Below are 10472 nucleotides of genomic sequence, written 5' to 3'. Positions count from 1 at the left end.
GGTTTTGTCTCTTAGAGTGATTTTTCTTTTTTATTAGTTGTTTTGAGTTGATTTGTAGAATTCAGTAGAGAAACACCTTAAACATGTTTAGTGACTCTTGTATCTAGTTATATTGGGTCTTTGTTGTGTTTTTGCTTCAATTTGATCAATTGGCACATATCTAGGTTTGGTTATCAGATTTTTGTCTTTTAATAAGATATTTTACATTTGGAAAGACAAAAAGGAGGGGATATGATTAGCAGTGATGGGAGAAGGTAGAGAGAGGTTATTAAGCTTCTTAGGAAAGAATTATGAGGGGACATTTGTCATCTTTTGATCAAATATAGTAATTTCTTCTTGGCTATATGTTCTTTTGTCTTCTCTTTTGAAAAGGTTGTTGATGGATTTTCAATTTTATAGCTCTAGGAGCTCTACTCGGGCTATGAAAGCCAGACACCCAACATTTCTTCTTCTATGGATAGCAATTAAGTATTTATGTAGATGGTTTTCATTTTTTACGTGATTTGTGAGTCATTTATGTACATCTTTCATGTATTTACTTTCAAGGAAAATGAATAAAGCACAACAAAGGGGTTTATATTCATTTTGAATCTTGTCTCCTATTCATGGATCTATAATTTCTTCTAATTTGTGAACCAATAGCATAAATTAGGTTGCATTTTATCTAGGAATGTATGTGATTGAAGTATCTTGCTAATGGAACAAAGAGCCATGTAGTTGCTTGATATTTATCATAGGGTTTGTAAATTTCATGACGGGATAGCTCAAAGTATGAGATTCATTTTGATGTAGATGTTTATTCACAATTGAAAGATAGGTTAGGAATCTTGATGTAGGAATTATGTGAAATATTTCTAGGAGATGTATGGTTTTCATTCATGTAATTTTTTGTAATTGTAGGAGTTGATGAAATCCAACTCCGCAGTCGCCAAGATCACCTACATGAAAATAGCTTGCTGAAGAGAAACCGAAAGAGCAAGAGCATGAAGCAAACAATGCAAGAGAAAATATTTCACAATAGAAAAATGAAATTGCTATGTGAATGGATTGATTTACAATGAGAGAGAGACCGTTTAAAAAGGCCTCATGGAAGCTTGTAGAACAAGCTGGAAGGAGGTAGAAGATAAGTGTGACAACTAGAAGGGAACAAACTCCCGTGTTGTCAACAACTAACCACTACATGCATTAAATATGAAATATTAAATAAATGCATTAACCTAAGTAAGCTTAAGCAATAGAATAAATAATTAACAATTAATTATTTACTCTAACACCCCCCCTTAAGTGCAACTTAGGGAAATTCCTTAAGCTCACAAAGCTAAGATGAATGCATAATGGGTCCTGACAACGAGGCCATTTTAGGTACCCAAGTACAATGCAACCTCTGAAAAATGGAGAAAGAGGGAAAACCCTATGGGAAAAACCCTCCTCCAAAAATAGGTAAAAAACAACATGCTAAAAAAAACATGAAGTGAAGGAAGGAAGGCCTCAACCAATCCCCCCAAGGACAACTTCCACAAGAAATGTTTCAAGAGACTCTCTCAAAACCATAAATACAACCAGCCCCCCCATGAGAATAGACACCAAGCCCCCCCCATAATGATGGAGCTCCTGTAGAAATGATCGAACCAATGAAACTCCAATTCAGAAGGAACAAAGGCACGTAACAAGGAAATCCCTGCGTGAGAGGAGCAACTGGAAAGCCTAGCTGATGTCCAGAAGAGAATGTATGAGGAACCGAAAAGGGAATCCCTAAGGCAGGTGTGATGACATTGTCATGAATGTCCACTGAAGTATCTGCAACAAGTGTACCTGGAGTCTCAATAAATGAAGCTAGAAGATTAGATGGAGTAGAAGGAGAATCTTGTAGAGAGGAAAAGCCCTCAACTGGTTGTGGTGTGGCAGTCAAAATAGGGATCTCAGGAACAATAAAAAGGTTCAAGTGTCCTGACTGCACCACACGATGCTTCTGCGAAAGTGAAGTAGTGTGCTCCAACAATGGAGATTGTGGACCAAAGTGTGAGAAAGAGTAGAGATGAGTGGAAGGATCAACTGCCCCTGTAGCAATAAGTTCTCTTGTAGCATGATCTCGAATGAAGACTGAATCAATAGTGAACTCAATTGTCTTCCCTGATCCACTGCGTGTAATCTGAGAAATCGAGAGAAGGTTAGCAGACAAAGATGGAACATACAATAAATCATTGAATATACCATCTTCGATGTGAACTAAACCTTTCCCACAGACTGGTAAGGCAGTGTTATTCCCCATGAGAATGTGAGGAATAGGAGAAGCCTCAAGAGTGGAGAAGACACCTTGAGAAGATGTCATATGGTGAGAAGCACCTGAATCCAGTATCCAAGGAACTTGTGAAGGAGATGCAATGGAAGCCTGAAATGCATGACCCTTTCCAAGATCTGATGTAGATGTTGAAGAGGTGGAGGAAGCCTAAAAAGAAGACCCTTGTGAGGTAGAAGAGGATGGAGAAGAAATAGTGCTCTTCTAAAGGAGAGCTTGTAAATCAGCAATCTGTTTCTCATAGCCATCACATCTCTTCTAAAAACAACGTGCCTCATCATGAGATCCTTTTCCATAATAGGAACAGGTAGGAGTCTCAGTCTTCTTTTTCTCCTTCTTCTTAGAAGATGATGAACCAGTAGAAGAGGGATCAAATATCTTTTTTGACGTCTGCTCTTGTGTAAGCAATGCCTATGCTTGTGAACCTGAAAGTGAATCCATCTGGGTAATCTTGGACTGTTCACGGGTTAACCGATCACAAAATGTCTCAAAAGAAGGCATCCTGTGTCTATCACCCAAGGCATCCATAGTGGAGTAGAAAGTGGAAGAGAAGATTTGATACTGTCCCTTTAACTTTGAGAGTATCAAAAAGATACACTCATCATCTGTTTTGTTCTTCCCACATCCTCGTAAAATTGCACTCAAGGATTTGAACTTCACTAGAAAGTCCTCAATGGTGGGAAAGCTACTTGGTGACAAAGAAGTCAATTCTGCATCCAACTAAAGTGCTCAGAACTCATTCACCTGTCCAAACAAAGTCTGAAATCTCAGCCAATAAGCCCGTGGAGTAGTCAAACCATCCAGGTGAAACAACAAGCTGTCTGAAATGTTGAGTGCAATAAGCCCCATGGCTTCATCCATCTTGTTCCTGTGTTGTAGAATCTCATAAGGTCATTGGAGATTAGGCTGATGCTCATCCAGACAAGACCATAGACCTCTTGACATTAGAAGTCTAGTCATTTGTGCCTTCCATGTGTGGTAGTTGTGTGGTGTGAGACGGGATATAGATGGATCCGCCATTGAGAGAAAGAAGAAGACGGAAGTAGAAGGGTCTTAACTGAAGTAAATTACAGAAAAGAAAGACACCCCCCCACAAACGTACAAAAATATCTCCCAAATACCACAAAAAAACAACTAAGGAAAGCAAAAAACTGGAAAGGAACCTGAATTTGTTGATGCAGAATAAGAGGAAACAGAAGCGTCTACTTTGACACAAAAAATGGAAGCTCAAACAAACTCAAAATTGTGCAAAACTAGCACCAATGTGTCCATCTCTGAGTCAGCTTTCCGACTCTTCTTTCGGATCGGAAAAAGACCTCCGTATGCTCAAGTTATAGCCAAAAAACCGACTGCTGCTCCAAAAAAGCACTTTGGAAAATTTCAGAGAGGGGCCTAAATTTGACGGCTGTATGCCCATCACAACACTGTCGCCGGCAAAAAAATCTGGTAACCAGAAAGGTGACATCAGCACGTTGAATAATGACATCAGCACACCAAAAAGTGACGTCGGATACCGGAATATGACATCAGCAAATCTGTGTCAGGTTCCACGTGGCAATTAATGATTGGTAGGAGACAGTGCCACGTGTTGCCCGGTGGTTGGAGAGGCCGCAGGGTGGTGAAGCAACGAAAACTGCCAGTGGTGGTGGTGCCCGGCAGGAAAAACTAGTGGCGCCGCTGTCTGTGGTGGCAGAGGCAGCTGCACCCGCACGGCGGGAGTTTTGGGTGGCGCCGCGGTGGGAGCCGCTTGCAGAGAGGCCCATCGGAGGCGCGCAAGAGGAGATAGGGTGGCCCCGCGGTGGCGCGTTGGCGCTGCTACGACGGTGCCCTGTTTAATGTATTTTTTTAATTTTTGCACTGTCGCGCATCCGTATGACAGTACGGCCAGACCCTGAAACAAAAAAAATTTGCCTCCCGGAGCTCTGTCTCCAAAAACGGAAAGTTTAGTATGAATTTTGACTGTAAATGGCCTTTCGGATCCAATGGTGATGTCCGTTTGGGCTGAAAGTGCTCCAAAAATTTTCTCTACCCCTGATTTGAAGAAAAATTGCACAAACAAACTAGGGTTTGTGACTTCAAATCATGGCTTCAAAGATCCTTCAAACAAGAAGCAGCAGGGAGGCTCTGATACCATGTAGGAGTTGATGAAATCCAACTCCGCAGTCGCCAAGATCACCTACATGCAAATAGCTTGCTGAAGAGAAACTGAAAGAGCAAGAGCATGAAGCAAACAATGCAAGAGAAAATATTTCACAATAGAAAAATGAAATTGCTATGTGAATGGATTGATTTACAATGAGAGAGAGACCATTTAAAAAGGCCTCATGGAAGCTTGTAGAACAAGCTGGAAGGAGGTAGAAGATAAGTGTGACAACTAGAAGGGAACAAACTCCCGTGTTGTCAACAACTAACCACTACATGCATTAAATATGAAATATTAAATAAATGCATTAACCTAAGTAAGCTTAAGCAATAGAATAAATAATTAACAATTAATTATTTACTCTAATAGTAATTAAAGATAAACTAACTAAGAGGGGGGTTGAATCAGTTACAACAAGTAATCCAAAAATCCCTTAGATATCTTAATGAACTAGTTACTACTAATACTCGGTAAAAAAATGCTACAACTTGGTAAATTAAGCTATTACTTATCTTTAAGCATTCATACATGTAACTAAAAATAAAATGAGCACAAGAGACACTAGATTTAACATGGAAACCCAATATGGGAAAAACCACCAACTAACTAGTCACCAATTTTCACTCTTCTAAAGTGAGCTCTATTAAGAGTGAACCCTATTAAAGGTTACAATACACACTCTTAGGTTACAATACAACCTTATTAGAGGATTTAATCACCATGTTAGGAGTGGCCTTGCTAGAGGTCTTTAGAAAAATTCAACTAAACTATCACCTTGTTAGAGGATTTACAAATTGTTGTTAAACCAACTCTATTAAGAGATTTGAAATCACTGCAACAATGGTTAGAAAGCAACAATGAATTGACCTGAACAAGATGCAACTGAATTTGTTGGATACAGGTCTCTGTTTAGCATCATTAGATCCTCCTTGATCAAATATGACTCTGCTGCTCCTTAATGATCTCTTATCATTCTTCAAATTCGCTTCCACAATAATCAGTCTTCATATCATATCAACTTCTCATATCTCCACATCATGCTTTGAATTCACAACTTGACTTCTGACTTATACCATTTAGGTTGTCAAGTTAGCCCATTTACATGTTATATTTACCAATAAACCATTCATCAATCAGCTACAGATATTATTCTTAAATAAATAAATGTCCTTTACTGACCAACCTTGCTCGGTAAATACTATTTCGAGGAATTTCCAAAGCTAAGCTTCTTGACTTGGTTAAGATTACAAAATCTTAAAATCTTTTGGCTATCGAGTTTACTCGGTAAGAACTACTTTTACCAAATTACCTTTGATGACCGTGTGAACTCAGTAAGAATTGTTTCTATCATATTTTCTTTGATTATCGAGTAATCTTGGTAAGAACTAAGTTTCTTTGATTACCTTGAACGCTTGGTAATTAGCTATCTACTCGGTAGACACTGCAAGCTATCTTTACTAACCTTTTTGGGCTTGGTAGATACTGTCTATTTCCTTGCTGATCTTCTAAGCTCTGTAGACATTGTTTATTGACTTGTTAACCTTCTGAGTTTAGTAGACACTATCTATTGCCTTGCTGACCTTCTAAGCTCAGTAGACATTTTTTATTGCCTTGCTGACCTTCTGAGTTTAGTAGACACTATCTGATGACTGATGTGACATTTGTATGACATCAAAGACAACATACAATTGAAAAATTGTATCCAACAATCTCCCTCTTTGGCATTGATGGCAACACAACATGTCATAGTAGAATTAAATTTGAAAACAAGTCTTTTTAATGACAAAACTCCCTCTTACATATAATCTCTTCCTTTTACACAAACTCTTATTATTTGCAAATTTTAGAAAGATATGACAATATATATTCTTCTTCTTCGACAACACATGCCAAAGACAAAACAACTGAATAGCATTGTACCTGATGTACTAATTCATACGCAATGTCTTCATTGGTTTACTGCATCAACTGATAGATCTTCAATTCTATTCATGTTGATGCATCACTAAAATTTTATTTTAGTGAGCTTCAGATAGGGGAATGACCCCTAACTTACCTCTTAGATACAATAATGCATCCTTAGGTAAAGGATTTGTGAATATGTCAGCAATTTGTTCCTTTGTATGCACATATTCCAATCTTATTTCCTTCTCTTGGACCAGTTCTCTAACAAAGTGGTACTTTATGGCAATATGTTTGGTTTTTGAATGCATCACTAGATTCTTGGAGATGTTAATTGCACTTGTTGGTGTTTGAAAACGTTACCCATTTCCAATTACCCTAATGAGAACAAGATGCATCTAGGGGCAGCTAACTCCCATTATCAACACATCCATTCAGACACCAGGCCAACTATAAGGCATGACCCTTCTTTTTCTTCAGGCTCTGCAAAACCTAGGCGGGTAGACCTATAGATTCTTTATATGGTACCAGCTATCAAAGCATACACTGAATCTATTATGAAGCAGATAAAAAACCCCTAAATCTTCTACACTCAACCAGGAATCACAAACATGAAATAGCTAAGAACATAACTCATGAAACTGGCAAGCTAAGTGCGGGTTAACATTGAATAGCTTTCAACATAAAAGGGAAAATTGATTTAATATGTTGATATCAGCAAGACCCAAGTATGAGCAACAGAACTTAATGATCCTATCTTTGACCAGTGCCTTATCTATTGGGCAATTAAATGAATCATAACCATACATCTCCTAGAATCCTTAGACATATCTCTACATCAAGATCCCTGATCTATCTTTCACCTTGTGAATAGACATCTACTACAGAATGAATCTCATACTCAAAAAATCCTATCATGAAATCTGCAAACCCTGTGACAAATATCAAGCAATTACATGGTTCTTTGTTCCATAAGAAAGACATTTTAACCACATACATTTCAAAATGTAACGCAACCTAATTCATGCTCTTTGATCACAAATTAGAAGAAATAACAGAGCCATAATCAGGAGACAAGATTCAAACTGAACTACAAACTTTTGCTGCACTTTATCTGTTTTCCTTGAAATCAAATACATGAAATGTACAGAAAATAACTCAAAGATCACCTAACAGAAAGAACTATTTGCCTAAAACTTAAAATGTTGTTCAATAAAAGAAGAAATGCTGAAGAATGGTTTCTCAGTGCAAAAACTGGAACCCCCCAATGGAAGCAAGAAAGAAAGATATAAAAGAGAAAGAATTCCCGGATCTATTCTGAAGATGACAAGTGTCCACTTGAAATTCAATCCTCTGTAACTGAATAACTTCTTCCTTCCATCTCCCATTCTGATTTGATTTTGTTTCATCATTAATCTGTAACAAACTTTGCAAAATATCTATGCCTAATGATGAAAACCCTTTACTTGTCAAAAATTTGATTTCCCCATGAAAAAGCCAATGAAAATGAGTTTTTACTGAGTAAATCAGAACAAATTCGACCCTAACTGCAATTCCATTGCCTTCTACTGATATCCAGGTCACTATCTTGACAAAAAACAAATCTGAACTTCCTGGTATGAATATGGTTGCACTTTAGATACTTGATAGAAAATCTCGTGTAGCTCAAACTGACTGATACCTGTGTAAAAACTAACTCCAGAATCGAAAAATTCATCTTCTCACGATTTCGGCGATATATAACATCACCTATTTTGCCTCCAGGAAACCCCAAAAAAAATCATTTTGAAAATGACTCCTTTGACTAAAAGTTATGTCTGCCAAAATATTTTTTATAAAATTTGAAAAATTCTAAAGTATAAACTTTAGAAAATGTCCCATTTGATTTTAAAACTTGAGGTGGGCATTTTTAACAAAAAATAATAATAAAATATTATTATTTTTAACTCCACAAATTTTCTTGACCCTTTGAATTCGTTTTCAACCTTGGTTTGACCGGTGCCATGTGTCACTTGCTGATTGGTCTGCCTGATTTGCACCATTTGCCACGTGTCATTACTGCATCGATCCTTTCCATTTTGCCATGGTTATCAAGCGAGCAACTTCCCTCGGCGTCATAGCGACAGCCGCAGGATTGTCCACGTGTCAACATCTTCTCACCCTGATCCACATCACCATTTCTCTGACAGCGTATTCGTTCAAAACGTTTGTCTCTTACCACCTTAAGCAACCGGGTCCCACAACACAACACACGGCTTCCAAAAGAGCCTCTCTTTAACACACTTAAACAATGCGCAAAGAATTAAATTTAAATAACTAAAACTACTGCCACCCACCCAATGTGGGATTAAGCATTTTGAAATGTTTTGCCCTGTAAACACCCTTTTCCTGGCATAGATACTCTCTAATTTGCATTGTGGCTGCTTTCGTATGCCAAAAAAATCAATCATCACTACATCACCAGGATCAGCCTGTAGACCACTGCAAACCAAAGTAATATCATCTGCCATAATCGTATCGATGTATTGATAATGCTATTGGATCTCCACAGTTGGATCATCAAACACAAATGTCCCTTTTGCCAATTTAGCAAGACTTTAAGACCTTTGATGGATGCTAAATCCAACCTTGGGTGCTCTCGTATTGAAATCTGACTGCAGGGAGCCGTTAGAGATAAGACGATTGGGCAGGTTTTACATGCATTTGCGGAATGTATGGACAGGAACCAGCAGAAGACTTGCATGTGTTGGCATCAATTTATTTCAAAAACACCTTTTATTGTCTAATGTAGGGCTTCCATTCTTTGATGTTGATTTCTCACAAGACTGCCGACTTCCCTTGTAAAAAATGTAAATGGGTTTGAAAAGTGGCGCTGGCTCTCTTATATCCCTTGTTGCTAATTTCAACGCTCCTCTATCTTGAAGCTGCGAGTTCTCTGCACATTGGCGTCTTTTAAAATTCAGTCAACAGCATATTAATTTTGAAGAAATCACCATCGCAACCAAGACCAGTAAAGAGTACATTGACAAGCTCTAAATCAAGATGGACGCCGTTATTTTTAACAAAAAGAACAAGCTCCCTGTTGCATGCTATGGAGCTGCCTTTTATGTGGCGTGGGGCTTCCTTTTTAATCAGCGCCCTTGGACATTGGGCGTGAGTGCTCCTTATGTGCGGGCTACTTCCTTTTACATATCGCTGCCTCTACAGCTTGGCTCAGTGTGGAGAGTCCGTTTCAAATCAAAACATTGGCCTCTGCATTTTCATAGCCGAAACCTCCTCCTTTAACTGGCCGACCCCCTTTGGAAAACGTGGGCACTTTAACTTATTTTAGCAGCTCTTTCTTTTCATTTCCCTACTGCTTTTAATGAAGACGGGTCCTCCATCTTTATACACTGCCATTTACTCCACAGCTGCCTACTCTGCCTTCTTTAGTGTGGACCTCAAAATTATGAAAGAACCTTTAACTCTGAGCATTATAGGCTCCATATCACTGACTTTTCCTTTGAATAGCATAATCTGAAGGCATATAATGATGCAAACTTGAAAGCAAGTTCACTAGAATCTATAGTAGGGTTGCCCCATCTGTAAAAATTGCTCTTATATTCTCAACTGGATAATTAATCAATGAACTTAAGTTGCATGGCTCTTTAAACCCTTTCTCACTGGCTGAGATAAATCCTAAAGGTATTGCTTGTCCAACCATTCAAACAACTGATATATCAAATTGATCTTCTGAACGCTTGATACTAATTCAAATCAAATTTGACCACAGACAATCAAATTTAAAAGCTCATTTAAACTCTCTTTTGCAGACTGTCAATTTGGTGTTCGGAGGTCTATTAACTACCTTTAAAAATTGACCCGAACACCCAATCAGGATCTAAAAGCTAACACACTGATTCTTTTCTCTACATACTTCTACCCTGTCAGATCTTGTCTCATGATGAATTCCCAGTCAAAAGATATTCGCTATTAAAGTTGACCTTTCAGAATTGCCTGCAAGCAAACATGTTAGAAAACACTAAACTGGCTTTGGATTCAGCTCGAAAAATTGGGTAAACTGACACTTGGGAAGACGAAAATTGGGGCATTGGTTCTCTGTCATGTGGACAATGCATTGGTTCTCTGTCA

Source organism: Cupressus sempervirens, chromosome 4 (assembly GCF_028749045.1).
Source record: "Cupressus sempervirens isolate cs-2001-9-10 chromosome 4, ASM2874904v1, whole genome shotgun sequence".
In the NCBI taxonomy this organism is placed as follows: Eukaryota; Viridiplantae; Streptophyta; class Pinopsida; order Cupressales; family Cupressaceae; genus Cupressus; species Cupressus sempervirens.
Note: the sequence above shows the minus strand (reverse complement) of the source record.